At 39.1% G+C, this 25,028-nt stretch overlaps 1 protein-coding gene across 7 annotated transcripts in view; it reads left to right on the top strand.

Annotated features, from left to right (window-relative positions):
* The window catches only part of SLC35F1 (solute carrier family 35 member F1), a 632,790-nt gene that overhangs the window by 521,286 nt on the left and 86,476 nt on the right, over positions 1 to 25,028 (top strand). The window lies entirely within an intron of this gene.

Raw genomic sequence — 25,028 nt, 5'->3', positions numbered from 1 at the left:
TGGAAGAGGAGCAGCCGGGACTAGAACCAGCGCCCATATGGGATGCCAACACCAGAGGTGGAGGAGTAACCTACTGCGCCACAGTGCTGGCCCCTACAATTTTACATGTGTTTATGTCACATATCTCTCTTCCCAGACATAAGATGTTTGTTCTTAATACTTAAATCTACCTCATCTTCACACTGCCCACACTACACTTATTAATTCATAAAATGATTATTTCACCTGACTACTATAAGCCTTGTATATATGATAGTCTTACTAGGCTCAATAAATAATTTCTAATTGAATATATGTGAATTAAAATATGCAGGTAACTGACATAAATCATTATAGAATGTCAGTTCTTAAAGAATGTATGATCAGTTGGAGAATAACCACCAGGAACATATGGCTATAGTTTCAGAGGAGGAGCATTCATGCCAAGAACACCAAGAACATGTCATGCTGACTACAGCACTTTAATATTTTCATGTTGCTTATCTCTGTAGGTCAGAAGCTCAAGTGATGTTAGCAGGTCATTATTATAATAAATTTCTTGTCTGACCTTAGCCAGAACTGTGCACAGCTGAGTGGAACAGAGTTTGAGAATGTAATTGATGCATTCCTAAATAATTATCTTTCTTAGTTAAGAGTTTTAACTGTTCATTTTCTCAAAATAAATTTAAGAAATAGCTCTCCACAGATTTTTAAAAGGGAAACAGAACTACATTTAGTAAAACATTCTGAGGTGAACACTGTCATTTTTAATCAACCAGCTCTTATTTACTCACTTTGATCAAAAGATCAACTTGTGTCAGAAAAATCTACCCCATTCCCAGTCTCAGACTACAAGGCTCTCAGGGAGGCACCATTCTCATTCAAGAGGTAAATGTATGACCAAAATGAAGCCAGTGGGACAGTCCCTTCTGAGAACTTGAATCTTGAGATGTATTCTGAGAGGATGCAACACAAAGCAGACCAGAAAGAGTGAAAAGTCTTGCATTCTGTTTGCAGTACCCTAAAAAGAAATACTGAATATTTCCTGCTGCCTTGGTTCTTGACAGTCCCGATTATCCAGTAATCTACCAGTCCCAAGAAGTGGGTTACTAAAGGGGCAATGATCACAGAAGAATCCCCTTCCCCCCAGTGTTTCTATCTCGTATGTGGGCAATAGCACACAATGTTTAAGGAACCTTGTCCCTAAGAGAATAACTAGGAATCATGGAGGACAAGAGAAGTTGTCCCCAAGCAAGAAGCACAGTGAATTAGATTGATCAAAAGTAACTCAGCACCAGGGCAGAAAGTTCTCTGCCTTCTCAAATGAGAGTTTCAAGGTGATTTTCCTAGTGTGTCTCTCTACTGCACTGTGTAACTAACTCACTGTGTTGAGGGTGGGTAAGCTTATCATTCAGAGGATTACTAACGCAGAGTTCTCATGACATGAGGGTATTTTGCTTAGATCTAAATGTGTAACATTTAACACTAACAATAGTAATTTCAGCATTGAATTTTAAAGAAAACTTCAACCTGATAATTGGATGAGACATCTTGTTGTTTTCTCTATGTGAAGGGAAAATGAATGAACTTTATTTTTATGGAGTATTTGTGTAAATGTAAAAAGGGGAAGATGATTTGCAAAGATGTATGGGTATTAAGAAATCAAACAAGTAGATAACAATAGACATATGACTTTTCCATTTCTTACACGAAGTCTCCTTATCCCACCACAGTTATGCTTCTTCTTTCTTAGATAACATAGAATGAATAAGCTAACTCTAATACATATCATGGTCCAGTGTTTCAGAATTAGGCATAAAAAGATTAGCTAGGAGATAGCACAGTAGTTTAGGTGGGAAGAAGTGAAAGCCATAACTATAGTCAGCACAGCAAGATTATGGAAGTTATGATTAGGAAAGAGAAAAAGCTAGAGAGACAGAATGAGCAGGAATTCAAAATTAATTGACGAAGGATATGGATAAGTTAAAAGTGGCTTTGAGTTTTGAGACTTTGCTGATACAGTTAGCTAGAATTGAGAATAATGCAGAGTTTAGAAGAAATGTACTCACTTGTTTACAGGCATCCTTTAGGATCCTTAACTAAGCACAGTTGGATAAGTTAGGAGACATTCCAATTTGGTGAGAATCACATAGAACTACTCCAGTTAATTTGCAAACTCACGGCTGTGTCAACCCATTAGACCACAGTGACAATGGGTATGTCAATTGTCCCTGACATGAGGTTGACATTAAATATATATTTGTTCAACCCATGTGTAACAGATATTTGTTGTTTGGAGCCAATTAACATCTAGTCCCCTCAAATTTAGCTGGATTTTCCTCAAGGAGATAAATTCTTTTGCCTATATATGATTTATTTTTAGTATAAATTTATTCAAGGTACCTTGCTTCTCTGCCCAGTAGATGGGCACCAAGGGAGGCCAATATTCCTTTTTCTCCCAGGTCTTTAAATCATGAACAGAGTGAAGCAAACAGTAAGAACACTCAGTCATTCTTTAAAAAAAAAAAGTCAATCTTGATTTGTTGCAGCAGAGGCCCTATACAAAGGCTGCTTTTACTACAGAGATGTCCCAAAAATCTTGATTTCTGACTTTTTTTCAAACCCAGATCCTCAGCCTTCCAATATTTTCCTTTTTAAATTACAGCCAGCCCAGCTCATGTCTGTTGGCTTCAATTATAAAAATAATCATATAAGCAGCACCTGTCCACAGTTTCCCAGGTGCACTATTCTAAACAATTTGAGACAATAATTAATCCAGACTTGTCATAGATGTAGGTACTGCAACTGAATTTGGTAAATATCTCAGCATTTGGACATCATTGTTATTAGGAAGTAATTCATACTCATCCTGGTTTGTGTCTTTAAAAAGTTAAAACCATGAGTACTAAAGAAAGACCATTTTGAGTTGAGATATTTCATTGCGTTATTGTAAACATGCTTGTACAAGTTAAGGCAAGTTTGGATGAGCCTGGGCATTTTTCTTTTAATTCAGCAATGCATAAGAATTCACTCCAGGCTTGTTCAAGTAATCACGTTTCAACTCTAAACTCCTTTTCTCTCTTAGCTCTTAATTAAAATGCACTGTATTACTACCAAAGAGCTAAAAATCAATGAATTATAGCAAATTATAATTACTGGCACTGTACTGGCAATCATTTAAGGACTGTTGAGTTTCATTGTCTTGATCACAACACATAAAATTGATGAGAGGTTATCCTCCTTCTCTATTGTGAAATAAGCATGCAGGATGTGTCCAGTTCATATCGGCAAGGACAGGGAAAAGGAAATTCTTATACACTGCTTGTGGAGTGTAAATTTGCACACTTTGGGAGATATATGCTTGTAGCTAGGAATGGGAAAGCATGCATATTCTATGAATTATTTGAATAGAGTACAGGGGAGTTTTATAAAGGCCCAGAGACATGTTCATCAAAACATTATTTATCATAGCAAAAACTGAAAATAACCTGTGAATCCAGGGATGGGAATAATGGAAAAATAAAATGTAGCATGCTATTCTGCATATTTAAAAAATGAACCAAATTTATTTTTATGTAACATGAATAACTTGCAAACACAATGTTGAATGAAATAAAGCAAGTTGCAAAAATAATAGAGTAACTAGAGTGTAATACCAATGTTATAAATTTATAAAACTGTCATAAAATCATGTTAAATATGGATATGCATACATATGCATAATGCATGTATATAAATGTGTATAAAACAAAAAATGGTTTGCAATCATTCATAAATTTCCTAGTGTTGTTTCTGAAAATTGAATGTGAAGGAAAATGAAGACTACAATTCTCTACAGGATTTTTATTTCTATTTTAAAGGTTTATTTATTTATTTATTTGAATTCAAAGTGACAGAGAAAAAGCTATAGAGGGAGGTTTTATATCCACTGGTTTACTTCCCAAATGTCCACAAATACCATGGCTGGACCAGGCTGAAGCCAGGGGCCAGGGACTCCATCCAGGTCTCCCATGGGGGTGGCAGAGACTCAAGCACTTGGCCTATCATCCACTGCTTCCAAGGCTCATTAGTAGGGAGCTGGATGAGAAGCAGGGTAGCTAGGACTCCAGCTAGCATTGTGGGAGTCCCAAGGGACAGCTTAATCTGCTGCACCACATCTGTCCCCAGGATGTTTTATTCTTTATTTCACAATGTTCTTTAAAACAAATGTGAAGGTATTTCCAAAATTTAAAAAAAAAATCTCTGGTCTCTGTTGTGGCTACATTTTTGTAGCCAATTAGTTTTCTGTATTTTTTCATTCTGTTCAAAACCAAGTTTTCTCAGATCAATCACTATCCATGACACAAGTTGTTTAATTTATTCATTCATTCTTCAACAAATATGTATGTTACTTGCCTGCTGTGTTTATGACACTATGTTTTGGCCCCACAGGGAATAACAAAGATGTGTAAGACATGGTCCTACCCTCAAGGATCTTGTAGCTTTAGAATTTAAAAGTCCCTGTTGTGAAAAAGGATGTGGGTTCAGGCATGTGTCACTGTGGAAATATTTTCAGTAGGCTTATGATGTGGAATGATTACAGTTGTCATGAAATTACATGTGGGTGGGCTTCACTGTGAAAACGTAGCAAGGAAATCACCACTTAGAAAAGATAAAATTAGGGCATGATTGGCACTTTAAAAGGGAATTATTCTCTTTTTTTAAAAAAGTGATTCACTGTAGCCCTCTTCCCTGAATATGTAAAATGCTATAGCATATTCAAGAAAAAAGTCTATGCCAACCAACCTTTATGGGCAACAAATCCATCCTGTAAAGTAAGATATACCAATATAGAAGAAAGAAGAAAGCTTTTTTATTTTAACCTGGAAAGTGTTTTCATTGGTATACAATGAATAAGTCAAAACAAAATCTTTTTTTTAACTTTTATTTAATGAATATAAATTTCCAAAGTACAGCTTATGGATTACAATGGCCCCCCCCCCCATGACTTCCCTCCCACCCACAACCCTCCCCTTTCCCACTCCCTCCACCCTTCCATTCACATCAAGATTCATTTTCAATTCTCTTTATATACAGAAGATAAGTTTAGCATATATTAAGTAAAGATTTCAACAGTTTGCACCCACATAGAAATACAAAGTGAAAAATACTGTTTGAGTACTAGTTATAGCATTAAATCACAATGTACAGCACATTAAGGACAGAGATCCTACATGAGGAGTAAGTGCACAGTGACTCCTGTTGTTGACTTAACAAATTGACACTCTTGTTTATGGCATCAGTAATCACCCTAGGCTCTTGTCATGAGTTGCCAAGGCTATGGAAGCCTTTTGAGTTCACCAACTCTGATCATATTTAGACAAGGTCATAGTCAAAGTGGAAATTCTCTCCTCCCTTCAGAGAAAGGTACCTCCTTCTTTGATGACATGTTCTTTTCACTGGGATCTCACTCGCGGAGATCTTTCATTTAGGTTTTTTGTTTTTTGTTGTTGTTGTTGTTGTTGTCAAAACAAAATCTTATAACTGAGGTCTTCATATTAGCTCCATGGCCAGCTCTGGGATCCAAGTGGGTGAATTCAATCAAACATAGCCCACAAACTCAATTTGAAAGCACTCGCTAAGGTATCTCTCCATTGCAATGCTGCCACAGGAGCTACAGGCCAATATATACGGACAATGGATGGACATGATGCACATGATTGCAGATACCTACAGGAGGGAGGAAAAGTAAAGAATGTTGAGCCAAATACTGTCTTTAAGACATTGAAGGATCACACCCCTGTTCCAACTAGATGGATGGATCAACCTTGGAAGAAGGGTGGGGTGACAGAAATAGAAGCAGAAAATTAGTCCTTTCTATGAACATGTGACTCAAATTTTAGTTGTTGCTCCCTTCTGCCTCAACCCACTTACGAATGATTGACTGATGATTGACAGGCACAGAGTAGCTGTTTTTGTGAACACTTTGTGGCACAAGACCTTTCTCTGGGGACCTTGGCTTTACTGTTCTCCATCATATCCAGAGGCAATGGAGAATCCTAGCTTCTCTCCTGGGTCTGGCCACTGGTATCCTTGGCTGAGACAAAGTAGATTTTGAGGTGAGAGCCACTGAAAACCTGGGAAAGAACTGGTGATTACAGGGCTTTTGCATGTGTACCGACACTTGTCTGTATTTGGCTAGATGGCAAAATACTGAGGTGGATGAGACTGAGTGCCTCTCTCCTTGTGTTAGACCTCAAAGAAAAATGAGGAAATGAAAATCCATGTGAGAAAAGGGTGGTTTTGAAAGTTTTCAAAATAAAAACCAAGAAATGACCTTAATATATGTTAAAGTTTCTTTGCTTTCATAGATAAGGTGATCTTGTTGCTAGGCAACAGAGACACCCAGACAATGGATGGGCTGTGAAGGAAGATGACCCGTGAGTGTTTTAGTGTGAATTCCTGTCACAGTTGAAACCAACATAACAATCTTCTCTGATAACAGGGAATGGCAGAAATGCAGATATGATCGACTAAGAGAAGTAAGGCGTCTTGGTATGAATTGCCTGACATACCCAATTCTTGTGTGAGGGCAGGTAATATTTCTGTTAATGCAGAATGGTCTATTTTTCCTAGTATGAATTTTCCTGACTTTCTAGCTTGTATTTGAAGACCATGTGAATGGAAGGAGATATAGAATTTCACATAATAATTCTTATGTGCCTAGACAACACCATGTTTAGAGGCAAAGTTTGAATGATATATCCCAAATTAGAACCAAGGACTGAATCCATCACTCACAACTTAAAAGTGAAATTCACTTGATAGATGATGGCAGATGTTAAAGGGTGTTCGTATTTTTTTTTCATAAGATTATGAACACCATTCATTTCAGAAACACTAAAGATTTTGAGTGTTTGGCTTGCATGTTTCTATCTAGATCACCTTCATCTTTAGACTTTTTTTTTATTTCATCATTCCAACTATAAGAAGTTGTATGGAAGGCAAAAGGAAAAAATCCCTCTCATCTTCCCCTCTCCAAAAACTCTGTTAAAAGAAGTGAATAGAGCGCTTTTTAATTATTTTAAGGAAAAGCCGTAAAAGTAGTCAGAAAACAGCTTAAATTAATTTTATCAGAGGCCTCTATAGCAATTAATAAGAAATCCCACATTACTGGCACTGTGGCGTAGTAGCCTAAGCCTCTGTCTGCAGTGTCAGCATCCCATATGGGCAGCGATTCGGTCCTGGATGCTCCACTTCCAATCCAGCTCCCTGCTAATGCACCTGGGAAAGCAATAGAAGACAGCACAAGTGCTTGGGTCCCTGCACCCTGGTGGGAGACCTGGAAGAAGCTGTTGGCTCCTGGCTTCAGATTGGCTCAGCTCCAGCCATTGTGGTCATTTGGGTAGTGAGCCAGTGGATGGAAGACCTTTCTGTCTTTCCCCCTCTCTGTGGCTCTACCTCTCAAATAAATAAATAAATATATTTTTAAAGCAGAACACATACAAGAATTGATTATATTCCTTGCATGTCAATAATATACTTATTTTACAAGAATTATTTCTTTATTGTCTTTGAAAACCTCAAATACCTAAAATAGAGTAGTGCTTTAGTATAGTCATGATTTTTGAGGTTAAAAAACTATTAAAGTAACCCATTTTACACAGGGTGAAATAGCATATCAGTATACAAGGATATTTCAAAAAGTCCACAGAAATTGGAATTTAAAAATGTTTATTTTGGTGCAAAAAAAAAAAAAAAAAAGAAAGAAATCCATGCAGTTTTTCCCATGATACACATTTTCCATGAACATGTTGAAGATCTCTTCCCATATTTCTCAGTCTTAAAAAAAAATAAAATTCTGATACGTACTACAACATGGATAAACCTTAAAATGTTATCTTAAATGGAATAAGCCAGACACGAAAGAATAAATAATGTATGATTCCACTTACATGAGATACCTAGTATAAGAAATTAATAGCAACAGGGAGTGGAATAATGATTAGCAGTGGCTGAGGGAGGTGGATTGTGGAGTTATTTAATGGTTACAGTTTTAGAATTGTATGATGAGATGGGATCAGCGCTGTGGCATACTAGGTTAAGCCTCCACCTGCGGCTTCAGCATTCCATATGGGTGCTGGTTCATGTTTCAGCTATTCCACTTCCGATCCAGCTCTCTGCTATGGCCTGGGAACGCAGTGGAAGATGGTCCATGTGCTTGGGCCCCTGCGCCCACGTGGGAGACACAGAAGAGTCTCCTGACTCCCAGCTTCAGATTAGCTCAGTTCCGGCCATTGTGGCCATTTGGGGAGTGAACCAGCAGATGGAAGACCAGTCTGTCTATCTCTCCCTCTCTCTCTCTCTGTAACTCTACCTCTCAAATAAATAAATAAAACTTAAGAAAAAGAAACGAATTGCATGATGAGAAAGCTCTGAAGATAAATAATGGTGAGCTTTTCCCCAACATGTGAATGTACTTAATGCCACTGAACTGTACACTTAAAAGTGGTTAAAATGTCAACTTGTATGTAATATGTATTTTACCACATGTGAAAAATAATAATAATCATGAAAAATATATCAGTGCCTAACTCTAACTCATCACTTGAATAGCCCTTGTAGAAATTGTTCCTTTCTACTTTTTTTTTTTTTTTTTTGACCTCAGTTTAAAAATACAATGGTGAAGAAATCACAACAAGCTTTAATTTCAGCTCTAGTAAGATACTGCAAGGTCAGTTTAGTAATTTCCTCTCCTGGAAACATTACTTTCTGCTGCTTACTTGAAACATCATTTATTTATCTCTTTACTTGCTGAAGTCAGCCACATGCTTGATGTCAAAAGAGAAGCTAATTTTCCTTTCCCTGGTTAGAGCTTGCAGAACAGATGTTATGGTAGAGAAAGCAGGTGCACAGACAGGACAGATGACCCAATCTTCATTCTGAATAGAATGCAGTCCTGGGATGTGGGTCCTATTACACCAGACCATTGATGAGTCCCTGTTGCTGTTTTCAGCGTAAAAATGAGAGGCCTCTCAGGAAAAATAGTTAAGCATTAAGAATGGAGAAAGCATCAATGGTGTCCGTAGGCAGATACACCCAGACCTGTGGCAAAAAGCAATTCTGTCATTTGACACTGTATCTGTTCATGGTCAAGTTTCTCACTAAGGAATAGGCAATGTTAGCAGCTCCGTTTCTCAGCTAGATAAATACCCACAACCTTCAGGCACCCTTCAGGCTTCCAGCCATACCCTTTTCAAAGATCACTCTGTTTCCATTGAAGTCAGATGTAAAAATAGATTGGTTCCATGGTTGGGGGTGAGTAAGCACTGGGGGTTTGATCTTGAATTAGACCCAGCATGTAAGAAGTGATGACAGTGATGGGATTACGTTGGAGAATAACATCACTTGTTTTCTGGGTTGACATTAAGAATCGTAATTGTAGCCCCTAACTCCTTATTACTTCCTGCATTGACTACTAATTGGAAATATGAAGAATTTTCTTTTATTCACCTCTCACTTCCCATTGTTTCTGTGTCTTAAGAAATCCACATACAAAGGGAACATCATACTAATATCTGTAGTGTAGGTGTGAATTTAGTAATTAAGATACCCATATCCCAAATTGAATTTTTTTTTTTTTTGGTTTTTGTTTGTATGTTTTTTTTTTTTAAGATTTATTTGAAAAACAGAGAGGCAGAGAGGAGAAAGAGAGGTAGAGGTAGAGGTAGAGGTAGAGGTAGAGGTAGAGGTAGAAGTAGAGAGAGGTCTTCTATCCGCTGGTTCACTCTTCTCTCCAAATGGCCACAATTGCTGGAGCTGTGCCGATCCAAAGCCAGGAGCCAGGAGGTTCTTCCAGATCTCCCATGTGGGTGCAGAGGTTCAAGGACTTGGGCCATCTTCTACTGCTTTCCCAGGCCATAGAAGAGAACCGGATCAGAAGTAGAGCAGCCAAGCCTTGAACCGGCATCCAAATGGGATGCCAGTACTACAGGTGCTGGCTTTACCTATTGTGCCACAGTGTTGGCTCTACCACCCCCATATTAAATTTGATTTCTGGCTCTGGCTCCTGCTCCAGCTTCCATGAATCCATACTCTAAGGAGACAGTGGTGAATTGGTTTCCTGCCACCCACATGGGAGATCTAGATTGCATTCTCTGATTCCTGCTTTGGCCCCATCCCTGTCGTGACCACTGAGAGCATTTAGAGAGAAAACCAGTTGCTGGGAGCTCACTTTCTCTCTCTCTCTCTCCCTCCCATTTAAATGAAAAAATTTTAAAAACTTAAACAAACAAACAAAAATGCTGCAGTACAGCCAATGATTTCTGATCAATTATTTTTTCATAAAGGTTAGGCTCACATCAGTGGTGGTACAACCTTACTCAAAATCCTGGAAGTGGTTGGTAGACTGTTGCTCAACAGTACTTGTGTATTGTTACTTTACAAGACCATCCCCCTGTCATAGAGCCAAACACCCTTCAGAGACGCTTTCAATTCTCAGAGGCTTATATTCCTTCAATGGGCTCATAAACAGCAATAGAATCACTTTTCTTTTTTCTTGACTGGTAGAGTTATAGACAGTGAGAGAGACAGAGAGAAAGGTCTTCCTTCTGTTGGTTCACTCCCCTAATGACTGCTAGGGCTGGTGCTGCGCTGATCTGAAGGCAGGAGCTGGGTGCTTCCTCCTGGTCTCCAATGCAGGTGCAGGGACCCAAGCACTTGGGCCATCCTCCACTGCCCTCCCGGGCCACAGCGGAGAGCTGGACTGGAAGAGGAACAACTGGGACTAATACCCAGCGCCCCCAACCGGGACTAGAACCCGGGGTGCCGGCGCCACAGGCAGAGGATTAGCCAAGTGAGCTGCGGCGCCAGCCCAATATAATCACTTTCCAATAAAAACAATTAATGTAGACTATGGGCTTTTTATTTGTTATGGGTTTTTAAGACTATTATTGTATTGTAAAATGGAACTTTCTGGAGGACAAACGTTTTTATTATGTTTAATATGGGACATTAGGTTTTGTTGGACATTGGCTATGATAACTAAATCACTGGGGCCACAGATGGCACATAATAAATGAATGAATAAAAATTTGGAAAGTTGAAATGTTCTTAAATTGCAATAATGTAGATGTAGAGGAAGGTAATAAAAATAGAAACCTTAGATTTTATGCAATAGATCAATATTACGTATGTGTCATAACTTGTTAAATAGAAGGTCAGTAAGTTTTGAGCAGAAAATAATGTGTGTTCAAAGGAGAGTAACACAAATTTAATCCAGAGGCTTTACTTTTCCTGTATTTTCCTGTATTTCAAGACTACACAATGTAGTATTTTTAAAGTATCAGAAAAGTTATGGGTAAGGTCCCAAATCCATAGAGTAGTACATAAAGGTTATACGAATTAAGGGGGAAAAGTTGTATCAGTCAAATTGGGGAAATTTCTATGGAATGGAGATTGCAGTGGGATGCAATTGTGCATCAACAGCCCACATCGTTCCCCTGGGCTCTGACTGCATTAGAACAGGTATGAGTTATTCCTATACCTGAAGCTGTCCTCTCAGTTGATTGTAGTCACAAGCCAAACAGGTAGCAAGCCCTAGAGCAAAAATGCCTCCAAGAAAAACAGGGCCAACTTATATATTAGAGTGAATCAAAATGTAACCAGAAACGAGTAGCATCACAGTCTCTGAGAGGCTTTTCACATTTCTCGCACCTAGACCTACTGAGTGAAAATGTCTCAGGTGGAGCCCAGAAATCAGCAGTTTTTGTTTTTTTTTTACCCACTATGCAACAGTGCCAGACCCAGAAATCAGCAGTTTTAAGAGCCCTTTGAGGGCTGGCACTATGGCATAGCAGGTAAAGCCGCCCCCTGCCAGTTCAAGTCCTGGGTGCTCCACTTCCAATCCAGCTGCCTGCTACTGCACCTGAGAAAGCAGCAGCGGATGGCCCAAGTGTTTGGGTCACTACACCTACATGGAAGACTTGGGGAAAGAACCAGGATCATGGCTTCGGATCAGCTCAACTCTGGCCATTTGAGGAGTGAATCAGTGGATGGAAGATATTTCTCTCTTTCTCTCTCTCTCTCTCTCTCCCCCTCCCGCCTCTGTAACTCTACCTTTCAAATAAATAAATAAATATTTTTTAAAAAGTAAATAAACTTGTATATAATCATCTAGGCAACTAAATCAATGCTTAGTTTTGATTTTCTTGCATTCTTGTTTTAGTAATTTTGAATGCTTTGTTCAAGGTCTATGTGTGTGATTAAGGCAAGTAACCCACCCTGGAATTTTATTGAATTGAGGCCTCTGACACGTGTGGCTCCTGGTGTGTTTGCCACACAACACAAGAGCCTACATTTGGGATGTTAGCTTCCTACTTGGCATCTTTTTCTTTCCTTATTCTTGGCAGTCACAATTCAAATAATGTCATCTCGTGTAATTGTGCGAGGTGTAACTGTGATTGGCTAGCTCTGACTTAATAGTATCTACCTCTGTGAAAAATGCCTGGCTGAGTTTCTTCTGTTGGTGTAGAAGAACTTCTGTTGGTACAGATGCTACACTAAACCAACAAAAGATTTCTGTGAAAAGTTTTGTGGTTCAAACTGACTTTGTAAATGATCCAACAGGGGCAGAGGACAGTGTGATCATTAGCACAAGGGCAAGGCATCGCCACAAAAACAGCATGCCGGGAAATGAACAGGAGAGGTTCTTAGCTATTAAGCACTTATCAAAGCCTCTGCTGGAAGAATTGCCAAGTATTCCCCATGACCCCTAAGACTAAAATGAGGATGTGGAAATAATAAAACTCAAACTCCTGCATTCCCTGGCTGCTAAAAAGTATAATACCACCTACAACTGAAGAGTAAATACCACCTACAAATGATGAGTGTAACACCACCTGCTGCTGAAGAGCGTAATTGTACTACAACAAAGAGGGTCATACCACCTGCAGCTGAAGAGTATCATTCCACATACGACTAAAGAGTAAATTCCAATACAATTGAAGAATGTAATACCACCTACAGTTCAAGGACACAGTGAGTAGGAGTGAGGTCTACCAACATACAGACACACTATTGGCATTCACATGTCCTAGCCAATGCCTCTGTTAGCTACACCCTATCTTCATAATGGAATCTTCTTTTTGCAGCTTTCATGTTATGAAAATTTTCAACATGGAGAAAAGTAGACAGAACAGTTTAAAGGAAACCCTCGTAAAAATATACTATCTACTTCAAGAAATTTCAATCCATGGTCAAGCTTATTTTCTCCTTACCAACACCACTTCCACTTTTCTGTGTTAGTTTGCATTCAACCTCAGATGTTATAACATTTCATCCATAACTATTTCAATATGTATTTCTAGAAGATGAGAACTTTAACATGATATAACAAAAATACCATGATCACATTTAAAATTAGGAATTCCAAATATTCTATCAGTGTTGAAATTTCATTTGTCTAGTACACATATTTTATTTACAGCTTCTGTTATTTTTACAGGATACAAATATGACCTGGACATGGTTAGTGACTAATATTTTCCTCGATACTTTTAGTTTGCAGATTTCTATTTATTATTTATTGTAATCTTTGTTGAAGAAATCATTTAGCCTATATGACGAGTGCTTCTCAAACTGTAATAATGCACACACATCCCCTGGAGACTCTACCATATGCAGAGTCTGAGTTAGTGAGTGTCGGCAAGTCTCACATACTTCATTTCTTTCTTTTTTTTTTTTTTTTTTTTTTTTTGCCAGGCGGAGTTAGATAGTGAGAGAGAGTGTTACAGACAGTAAGAGAGAGACAGAGAAAGGTCTTCCTTCTGTTGGTTCACCCTCCAAACGGCCGCTACGGCCGTCGCGCTGCACTGATCCAAAGCCAGGAGCCAGGTGCTTCCTCCTGGTCTCCCATGCGGGTGCAAGGCCCAAGCACTTGGGCCATCCTCCATTGCCTTCCCGGGCCACAGCAGATAGCTGGCCTGGAAGAGGAGCAACTGGGACAGAATCCGATGCCCCAACCGGGACTAGAACCCGGGATGCCGGCGCCGCAGGCGGAGGATTAACCTAGTGAACCACGGTGCTGGCTACATACTTCATTTCTAACAAGTGCTCAGTCTCTGTCATTTGACATTGTTGCTGTCATTGGACAGACCACCCTTGAGTAGAGAGGCCATAGCATATCCTACCGTTTGGATTTTGCTGATTGACTCCTTTTGGGTAGTTTAGCCTGTCCCGCTGACCTCTAACTTTCTTACATTGGTAGTTGAGTACAGAGACTTGATCAAATTCAGACTTTTTGTTTTGTTTTGTGTTTGTTTTTTTCTTATATGGGTGGCATTTTGTTCCTCATCAGGAAGCACATGAAACTAATGTTTAGTTGTCTTTTTCTTGACACTATTGGTAACTTGACCTTTGAGGTCCATTAATTCATTAGCTGGTACAAAAAGATGGTATTCTAATTCCTTCTTTTCTTATTCATTTATTATTTAGCTATCACCATAAAGACCAATCTCTCCTCATCTACTATTTAGCTACTTAGTGATATAGTTCATATAAGAATCCCAGGGGATGGCAGGGCTTCTTCTTCATTTACCAGTTTTCAAAATAATGAGCTGATTTATTTATATCTTCCAGTGATCAGTGGTGACCAATTAGTTGTTTTTCTGATGATGTTTGTTGTGGTTGCTCTTGTTTTTAAATTAATTATGAGCTCATATACTTATAATATTCCATGCCCAATCCATTTCACCTAGTATCTTCATCTGAAAGGCTGCTCAAGTTGGACTTCAAATCCTTATGATACAACCTTGGTGGTCTTTGATTGCTTTTTTCCTTTCTTGTGTGGCAAGATGTTCTTGGCTCAACTTGTATATTAATTATATTTCCTGACCCAGATCTGAAATCAACCATTTCTCCCAAGACCTTTGTTTCTTTTAGTGGAAAGTGTATTGGGCATTATGGTGTTCACTGTCACTAGGTTGGCATAACAGGATCTTTTAATTCCATAAATTGATTCCTTAGTATTTTCAGTTGAAACATATATTATGTATTTATTATAATACAGTATTGCATACTGTATTGTATTTCTCATAAAATGCTGCCTTTTTTCCTACAGAACTTAACTTCAGAAAAGTAATATAAATAAAAATGTTTCTGACTTGTTTTATTAAATGTACCATATGAACAAAAAGCACCATTCTTAGAGTAGTGAGTAGTTTATAATAAAGTCAGTACAGGCCTTGAAAAATTATTTCACTTTTTCTAAATCCAATTTCATGATCTGAAAAATACCTTCCTCACAGGGCTATTCGTAACAAAGCTATCATTTACCCAGTATTTGCTGGAAGTCAGACACTTTACATAGATTTTTTTTCATTTAATCCTTATAGCAGCATTTTCAAGTAAATGTATTTTCCTCTTTTTATAAATGAGTAAACTTTCCCAAGGTGACACAGCCAGTTAAGCAGAGAGTTAATGCTTTCACACAGGTCTCTTTTGCTCCATGCTTTTAACCTAGAGTATGGGGTGGCAGTGAAGTCAGAGAATGAAACTATCATGCCACTAGCCCAAGACCTCACAAATGGTGCTCAATGGAGAATAAATGTTAGTTAACAGAAGTGGCTTTGGTGGAGTTGTGCTTGGCATTTGGGATGGAAGGTTGGAGGATGGATGGGGCGAGCAGGCCAGCCTGCTCCCTGCTTTACCAGGAGTCTGTCCCATTGACACTCCATCTTGCTAATTTCCCATGTTAGGTCTAACCTGTGTGTCCACCATGACAGATGCTCTCATGTCAGAGCTCAAGGTCAGCCCTCAAGAGTTCAGGCTGGCACCTTCTGTCATGTTGTCTTTTGAATATACTCAGCAAGTGGCAGGCATCCGGAGGCAAGCACGCTTTGGCCTCTTCCCCTTACATCGTGTGTCATTAGCTGCTACACAGCTCTTTGTTCAAAACAAAACTCACAAAACTGACAGATTCATCTGCTAATGTCAAGAGACATCAGAGCCAATTACAGGAAAGTTCCAAGAGGCAAATGCGGTCACTTTTCAGCAAATGCGATGAAGAAAACAAGAGTCTTGTCATTAAAAGAGGACAAACACATTTTCTTCTCAGCAGGCTTACTCCAGGAAAACAGATTTATATTAATACATAGTCTCATTATAAATGCTTTTAATAATTTCAAATCGAAGCATAAACCCCATGTCCAGCCAAGCTATTATTAACCATTTTGAGCTAGTGAGCAGGATTTCCATTGTAAGTGATATCTTCATAATAACAGAATATTTATGTAAAAAGCACAGAATTTTGAAACTTTCAACAAAGCAAGTTAACTTTTGTTTTACTTTTATTTGATAAATACAAATTTCCAAAGTACAACTTCTGGATTATAGCAGCTTTTCCCCCACAACCTCCCTCCTACTCAACAACCATCCCATCTCCCATTCCCTCTCCCATCCCATTCTTCATCAAGATTCATTTTCAATGATGTTTATATACAGAAGATCAACTTAGTATTTACTAAGTAAAGATTTCAACAGATTGCACCCACACAGACACACAAAGTATAAAGTACTGTTTGAGTAGTAATTTTACTGCTAATTTGCATAGTACAACACATTAAGGACAGAGATCCTACATGGAGAGAAGCTGCACAGTGACTCCCATTGTGGATTTAACAAATGACACTCTTATTTATGACGTCAGTAATCACCTGAGACTCTTGTCATGAGCTGCCAAGGCTATGGAAGGAAGCCTCTTGAGTCCACAAACTCTGATCTTGCAAATTAACTTATTTATTTATTTATTTATTTATTTATTTTTGACAGGCAGAGTGGACAATGAAAGAGAGAGAGACAGAGAGAAAGGTCTTCCTTTTGCCGTTGGTTTACCCTCTAATGGCCGCCGCGGCACTGTGTTGAGCCAGGCACTTTACACACCGCACTGATCTGATGGCAGGAGCCAGATACTTCTCCTGGTCTCCCATGGGGTGCAGGGCCCAAGCACTTGGGCCATCCTCCACTGCACTCCCTGGCCACAGCAGAGAGCTGGCCTGGAAGAGGGGCAACTGGGACAGAATCCGGAGCCCCAACCGGGACTAGAACCCGGTTTGCTGGTGCCGCAAGGCGGAGGATTAGCCTAGTGAGCCGCGGCGCCGGCCGCAAATTAACTCTTAAAACTACTCTGATGTCTGCGGGTTGGAGGGACGTTATGGGGGGGAAGCCATTGTAATCCATATTCTGTACTTTGGAAATTTATATTCATTAAATAAAAGTTTAAAAAAAAGAAAAAAAAACTACTCTGATGTCCAATAATTTGGTAGGCCTCACAAACTCACTGAAAGCTATTATAGCTGTGATTGTGGTTATCACAGGAAAGTAATAGATTAAAATCAACCTGGTAAGGAAGTGCATAGGGCAGAGTCCATGAGATATTGCAAACCCAGAGCTTCCATTGACCTCTTGCAGGTTAGAATGCATTACTTTCCCAGCTTTAACCATGTGTGCAAAATATTGCCAGTCAGGAAAACTCTGCATTTTTATATTAAGTGTTTTTATTGGAGCTCTATAGAAGGCATTTTTGATTGTTCACCTGGCTGATCTTAGACTCTAATCAGAAACTACTCCAGGCATAACCCAAAGCCCCTACTTTGAACCCCATTGTTGGGATTCAGATATACTATGACTGATATGTCAAAAATCAAGATAATAATACCAAGAGTTAATTGCCAAGGCACTGTGTTGAGCCAGGCACTTTACAAATATCTCATTTAATCCACACAAGAAGGAAGTCCACTTAGTAGCACTGATATGAATCAGAGAAAAATTGAGGCCTAAAGAGACTAAGCTCTACATCATACACTCAGTGCATGGAAGAACTTGGATGAGAGTCTAGTGTTGAATGGTTCTAGTGTCCTCCACAGCATGGCACTAAAAAAGGGAAAGCATGGCTTCCATGACAAATGACTCCCCAGGGCACCATTTTTGTTCATCTCCTCTAGAAAACCACCTTCTGGAATCAGTCAACCCAGCAGCCCACAGGGAAAGCCCAACAAACAGATGCACCATCCAAATCAAAGGAAGGGACTTTGAGGATTACCTTTCACTGCAAGATCCTGCACATACAGATGACTACAATAGAGGATGCAAAGTTAAAATGGCCCTGAAAGGGAATTTATCAACAAAAAGCATAAACTGGACAGGAGTGTGAGGTATGGAAATGTGCAGTTTTAATAGATTATGCTTTAGGAGTTGGGTAATATTTATAAAGAAATGTGTTTTTGTAAACTGAAAAGACGGGGCAGAATTTTTGGTTTGTGTTTCATCATGCAACAACATAATGTCTTTAAGGTTTTTGAGTTCTTCAGTTATTGATAGTGACAGGGCTTAGCCATTCAAGCAAGTTTCTTTTAATAGACTGGTTTTTCCAACAGTATAAAATAGATGCTCTGAACTTTGTACTCAGTTTTTGAATTCTGAGTGTGGTTTGTTTAGGAAAGTTTTTGATCTTTTATGCGATCTTGGTTAAGAAGCAGAACTTTCAACACATACATATTGCCATTTAACAACTGATATGTGGTTTTTTGAATGAGGCTTTAGATATCCTGAAATAGTTTATCTGTCCTTGCTTACTGTATGATAATATCTAAACAAGCTTACTATTACCTTTTATATTAATGTGAAAAAGAAAATAATAGTAATTTCATTTTCTTTACTAGGTCATATCAGGACCTTAGGAAGTTTGGATATTTTGCAAGGGTAGAAATGTGTTCCAGAAAGTCATATACTTTGGCATCATAGAAGATGGTCGCTACAAAAAACATAGGAAGAAAGCATTCTCAGATTTAAGGGATTTTGTTCATGTTAAAATCATTATAAAGTCAAGACTTTTCACTTTCATATAAGAATGTGTAAATTTTCATGCCTCAAAAAAAGCAATAGATTGAATTCATAATTAGAACTACAATAACATTTTAATTATCGGTGGCCAAAATGTAACTTTGAAAGGAATAAAATAAACTTGACATCAATAAATCTATGCCATATGCAATTATATCTATACATATATATATATGATTTTCCCCTCATATTTGGCTTAAAGCTCCCAAAACCTTATGAAATTAGGACTCATTGTTAGTTGCTTTGATTTACTTTTCCAAATTCACATTAAGAAGTTCTTGAAGAAAGCAAGATGACTAAGCAGATTTTTAAGCCCTTCTTCCATCATTTTATCTTTTTTAAAAAAAGATTTATTTTTATTTATTTGAAAGACAGAGTTACAGAAAGATGCAAAGACAGAGAGAGAGAGAGGTCTTCCATCCACTGGTTCACTCCCCAAATGGCTACAACAGCCAGAGTTGAGCCTATCCAAAGTCAGAAACCAGGAGCTTCTTCTAGGTCCCCCACGTGGATGCAGGACCCAAGGACTTGGGCCAATTTCTACTGCTTTCCCAGGCCATAGCAGAGAGCTGAAGTGGAAGTGGAGCAGCCAGGACTAGAACCTGCACCCATATGGGATGCCAGCGCTTCAGGCCAGGCTTTAACCTGCTGTGCCACAGGACTGGCCTTCAGTCATTTTCTCTTAATAACAAACTTACATTGAGTAATTAATTTGTTTCAGTCACCATGCTATCCAGTATTGGATACGAAATAAGTAAAGGAGCAAGCTGAGAGAGACTGTGGGAGGGTGCCAGAGGATCTGAGAAGGCTTTGCATGGAAATTAACATTTAGATTGGGTCTTGAAGAGTGTTAATGAAACTAGTGAAAGCATAGCAACATGTGAACTGAGACCAGGTCTCTTCTTGGCTTCCTTTCAACCTTTATGTGCAATTTCTTTGCCAATCATGTGCATCGTGTGTAGTGAGAGGGACCTTGGAAAGACCAGAAGATCTCCTGGTCAGGCCTAGTGGGATCAGAATCCCAGGGAGAAAAGCCAATTCTAGTGGCAGGCCTCAGGGTTCTTCAAAAGGCTTCTACTTGTAGATCAAATGGTAAGAGCGAAGGATCAAGACCAGGGTCTGGCTGAGAGGAGCAGTGTCCAGGATGATACCCTCAGTCTGCCTCTGGACTGGTCAAATGTCACATGCAGGCTCAGATGTAACCTAACACAACTCACCAGGGTGAAAGACAGACGGGAAGTGCAGCCAAATCCCTGGTGAGTAACAGGATTTCATTTTCCGAGGCCTCCACCACACAGTATCTATCACAGTGGTGAGCTGGTGTGTGGTGAAGAGCTGGCCAAGGATTGTATTAGGGAATCCTGGTGAACATAATCAACAGCATAGGAGAGGGAGCAAGGAAGGTAGATTTATCAGTAGGATTGACTCATGCAAAGGCTGAGGGGTCCCACAATCTGCTGTCTACAAGCCGGACACCCAGGGGAAGACAGTGGTGTCATTCTAGGTCAAGATCAAAGTCCTGAGCACCAGAGAAGCTGATGGTATAAGTCCCAGACCCAGGGCAGGGGAAAGGAGATGAGATGTCCCAGCTCATACAAACAGGCAGGATTGAACAAATGAATCTTCCCTTCCTCTGTTTTTTGTTCTATTCAGGTCCAAGTTAGGTTGAATGGTGGCCACCCATGTTAGGGAGGGTGCACTACTTACTGAACTTACTGATTCAAATCTCATCTGGGAACACCCTCACAGATAGACGCAGAGCACCCTTGGCCCATTCAAATTGATTATAGAATATTAACCATTAGAAGGATTTCAGAATTCTACCAGTTGCTAAAATAATGCATATACCTTGCATTATACTCATATCTCCTTTAATCTACAAGGCCCTATAAAATAGTTGTTATGGTCCCCATTTAACAGTGGATGGACTCAGGTTCGTTGGCATACTTACTTAACACCACACAGTAAGAGGCAGCCAATGTCCAAACAGGTCTGTTTTCTATAAAGCCAGTGCATTAAAGGGCTGCCTTTTGTGTTTTTCCTGTCCTGATTTAATAATAAGCAAAAATTATAAAATAAAATTTAACCTTTATTATTTAATCTGTGTATATTTCATCCTTTCATCAGATTCACATTGCAAAATGCAATTGCTTACAATCCTTTCCTTGAAAAATCCACATTTTCATTTTACTTACAATTAGCACATTCATGCTCTATTTTAGCTTTTTAGTAAGCATAACTATTCTTTTCAAATTCATTAGTTAGCACTTAAACATGTGCTTTGGGGGTTCTGGTAAAGAGAATGACATTATGACTTCAGACTATAAGCAGAGGAGGTGTCTGTTCAAGGAAGGGTCTTGCCTTCTGTGCGGGGGCCTTGCTTTTGCGTCATTTCTGCAATGTGTTCTGACTTCTCTTCCTGCATAAAACACCATGTGGGATCACACCACCCAAGAGACCCGTAAAATGTAGTCCTGAGAATAATACAGTTTCTTGTTCCCTTAGCTGAATTCACCTAGGGTGCTGTCTTGTACTTTTTTTCTCTACTCTGAGAACCCACTGGGAGTTGAACAAGAATACTATGAATCACACGACTCTTCTGTTTTGCAGTCACTGGGGTGAATGTGCACTGTGTTTCAGCCCTTGTACAACAGTTCCCTCTTCATTCATTCCACTTTTATCAGCCATCACCACACCTCGCCCCATAGCAATGTGTGACCATTGTTCTAATGCCCAAAGCTTCCACAAGTAGTACAGAATCTAATGGATTTTTCTAATTAGACTTTGTTAAAGCCATAAAATTGATGTACAGCCTTATTTCACATCTTGCAAGGGAAATTCTGTCATGGATTTAGATCAAGCAGAAAGACATCAAATCCTTGATACTGAACTGACAGTGATGGACACATCGTGACTACAGGCCGATTTGGGGTGGAGAGCACACAGCTGTTCAGTAGGACTCTGACAACTCCAGGGGGTGACATGCATAGGAGCTCCAATTACAGGCAGCCCTGGAGCTGGCATGGGGCACCCTGCAAGTGAGTTTGGACAGATTAGTCATGGAAGACCCTTTAAAGAGAAAGGCAGGACTTATGAGGACAATGCCACCATTACAAATCAGGGAGGCAAAAATAGTGCATTACTGAGCATAAAGCCTGGTGCCAGGTGGTCATGAGTTCAAATCTTGGTTTCCCTAAGTGACCCTGTGCAAGCTACTTAACTTCTTCAGGCTTTACTCTCCTCATCTTTAAAATGGGTTAATAGCAGTACCGATAGCTTTATTATGGGAATTCAGTAAGTTAATATTTGTAAAGCAGGTAGATAATACCTGACACATAGTAAATATCACATAAGTGTGTTTTAAAAAATCTTAAAGCATGTGTGAGTGCTCTTCCTGCCAATGCTTAATAAAATCAGATATGAATCATGTGACCAAGATTGTCAGTAGTTTCCCTTTATTCTCAATTACTGAGGTGGTTATTGTTGCTGCAACACAACTTTACTTCAAATTATAACAACTTCAGTTGTTTTATGCATTTGTGAATGCTTTTACACAGTCTACAGTTCTTTAAAATGGGAATAAAGTACTAACTATAGAGATATGACTGGATTCTTCAAAATATTTTCAAGAAAAAGACATTAAAACATGTTGAAATCCATGGAGAGTTTTTCACAATACGCATTTTCATAATTTTTGGAACCCATTCTTATGCATTTATTTCTAAATATTTTGCACCAAAATAACCTTGTCTTTTAATTCTATTTTCGGAAGTGCCCTACTAGTTGTACAAGGATACACTTGTTCTTTGTTGCACTGTTTGCAGCAGAGAAAAAAATTAGAAATAATTTAGCTGTCAGTCAGTGTAAGACTAGATAAATTGTGTCATATTAGTAAGACGTAATAATATAGATAGATAGATAATTTAAAATTGAATTAACTCTACCTGAAACAGCAGATATACATTTCTTCCTTTTTTTAAGATTTTATTTGTTTACTTGAAAGTCATAGTTACAGAGAGGCAGAGACAAAGAGAGAGGTCTTCCATCCTCTGTTCACTCCCCCGATGGCTGCCAACGGCCCGAGCTGCGCCGATCCGAAGCCAGGAGCCAGGAAGCAGGAGCTTCTTCTGGGTTTCCCTTGCAGGTGCAGGGACCCAGGGACTTGAGCCATCTTCCTCTGCTTTCTCAGGCCATAGCAGAGAGTTGAATTGGAAGTGGAGCAGCCAGGACTCAAACGAGCACCCATATGGGATGCTGGCACTGCAGGCAGAGGCTTTACCCGCTATGCCACAGTGCCAACCCCCAGATACACATTTCTAAGACAATGTTAAGCACAAAGAATATGTGCTATAAGAATAAGTACTATGTACAGTAATTTTTCACTTAAAGTTTAAAAATACAACATAAAAAGAATTATATTATTTTGGACACATACATATGTAGATAACATGTAACAAAAACAGGGACATGGAGGATGTACAACATTAAGAAGGTGATTTGAGGAAGGAGGGAGGGAAAGGGAATCCGGCAGGGGCAGAGAAGGGGCATTCAATTTCACTTCTATATTAAGTTTCTCAAAACAAGAAATGAGATCTGAAAAAAGCACTCTGAAATATTATTTATTAAATCAAGGTGGATAATACCTTATTCTCTACTTTTATTTATATATAAACATATTGATAATAAAAACAACCATAAACCAAACTGCATTTAAATGCCAAATCATAAATTTTTTTAAGTTTCCACCCTTGGATTTTATTACTTCCCTCGGCTAATTAAAAAATAAAATCAAGGGGGATTTCAGAACATTAACCTATCACCAACTGTGCCGGTGTTTTCTATGGATGGCCGTATTTTATGAAGTTTGGGGAGTACATTGGCACAGGGACTCCAAGGAATACATTTTCATTATTTGAGGAAGGATTGTAATGGCCTGTTGTACATCATTGTTAATGGGAGTCATGTACATAAATCCCTAAGCAGGCCTTTTAAAGGTTGCAGTTTTTGCTCAGCCAAAAATAAAAAGCACTCTCTCGCCTTCCTGGATAACTGTGCTCAGCAAGTGTGTTTTATATTTTCAAATGAAACAATATGGAAGCATTTATTTAGGGCATTTTGCCTTACAAACTTTTTCAGCAGGACAGAAGGGCAACTAATCATTCCTGTGAATCTATGGAATACTGTAGATATGTTACTAATTGCAGGAACAAATAGCACCACCATGTTCTCTTCTGGGGGCTACATATTAAGATGTGGCTGGTGTGCTCTGAATTCAGCACGCTTTTGTTCATTGTGTGTCAATTCACTGGGACAGTGACCTATGACTATAGAATGCAGCTTTGGGGTGAAATATGTGATCGACCTTTTAATGTTCTGTGGACAGCACATTATGTGTAAAATGTTCTCCAAATTAATTTTGTCAAATACTGCCTGCATTCTGACTAGAAAGAAATTTTATGGGCTGGAACATGAGAGTTTATAGTAGGTATATTTTAGGTATATTTTAGGTTCTCAATTTCAGTGTTATTTAATATTGCTCAGATTACTAAACCTGAAATTTATTCATACACTCTGTGATTTATTAACTTTCCATCATGCACTATTGGGCCCCAGAGATAAAATGATGACCAAAACAACACCACTGTCTTCAAATTGTTAATAATGCAGTGAGTGATAGAGTCAAAAGGACAGGAAGACAGGTACCACGTGTGTGGTAAGCAGAGAGTACTGAGGGAGCACTCAGAATTAAGGTCCAATGCAGTCTAGAGTGGTAGGAGTGCCAGGAAAGGTTTCATGGTCTCTATGTTGATGCTTCATTTGCACACAAGAGGAAGAAGACACTAAGCAGAAGACCTAGCACATGGAAAGGCCCAGCAACAAAAGAAAGCATATTTGGGGACTAATTTTCAGGTTACTTCTTTAGTATAACGACTGTTAATTGCAGTGGGAATTTGCCTAGTGGTTAAAGCCTCCAGTAAAGATGCCTGATTCCCATTTTGGAATGCCTGTGTTCAAATCCCAGCTCTGCTTTCTGATTCCAGCTTCCTGCTAACGCAGATCCTGGGAGGCAGCAGATGGTGGCTCGAGTTCCTGGGTGCACACAACCCTATTGGGAGACCCTGATTGAGTCCCTAGCTCCTGGCTTTGGCTCTAGCCTAGCCATGGCTGCTGGG

This window comes from Oryctolagus cuniculus, chromosome 5, assembly GCF_964237555.1.
Source record: "Oryctolagus cuniculus chromosome 5, mOryCun1.1, whole genome shotgun sequence".
Taxonomy (NCBI): domain Eukaryota; kingdom Metazoa; phylum Chordata; class Mammalia; order Lagomorpha; family Leporidae; genus Oryctolagus; species Oryctolagus cuniculus.
The sequence above is the reverse complement of the archived record's forward strand: the minus strand, read 5'-3'. Positions and strand labels throughout refer to the sequence as shown.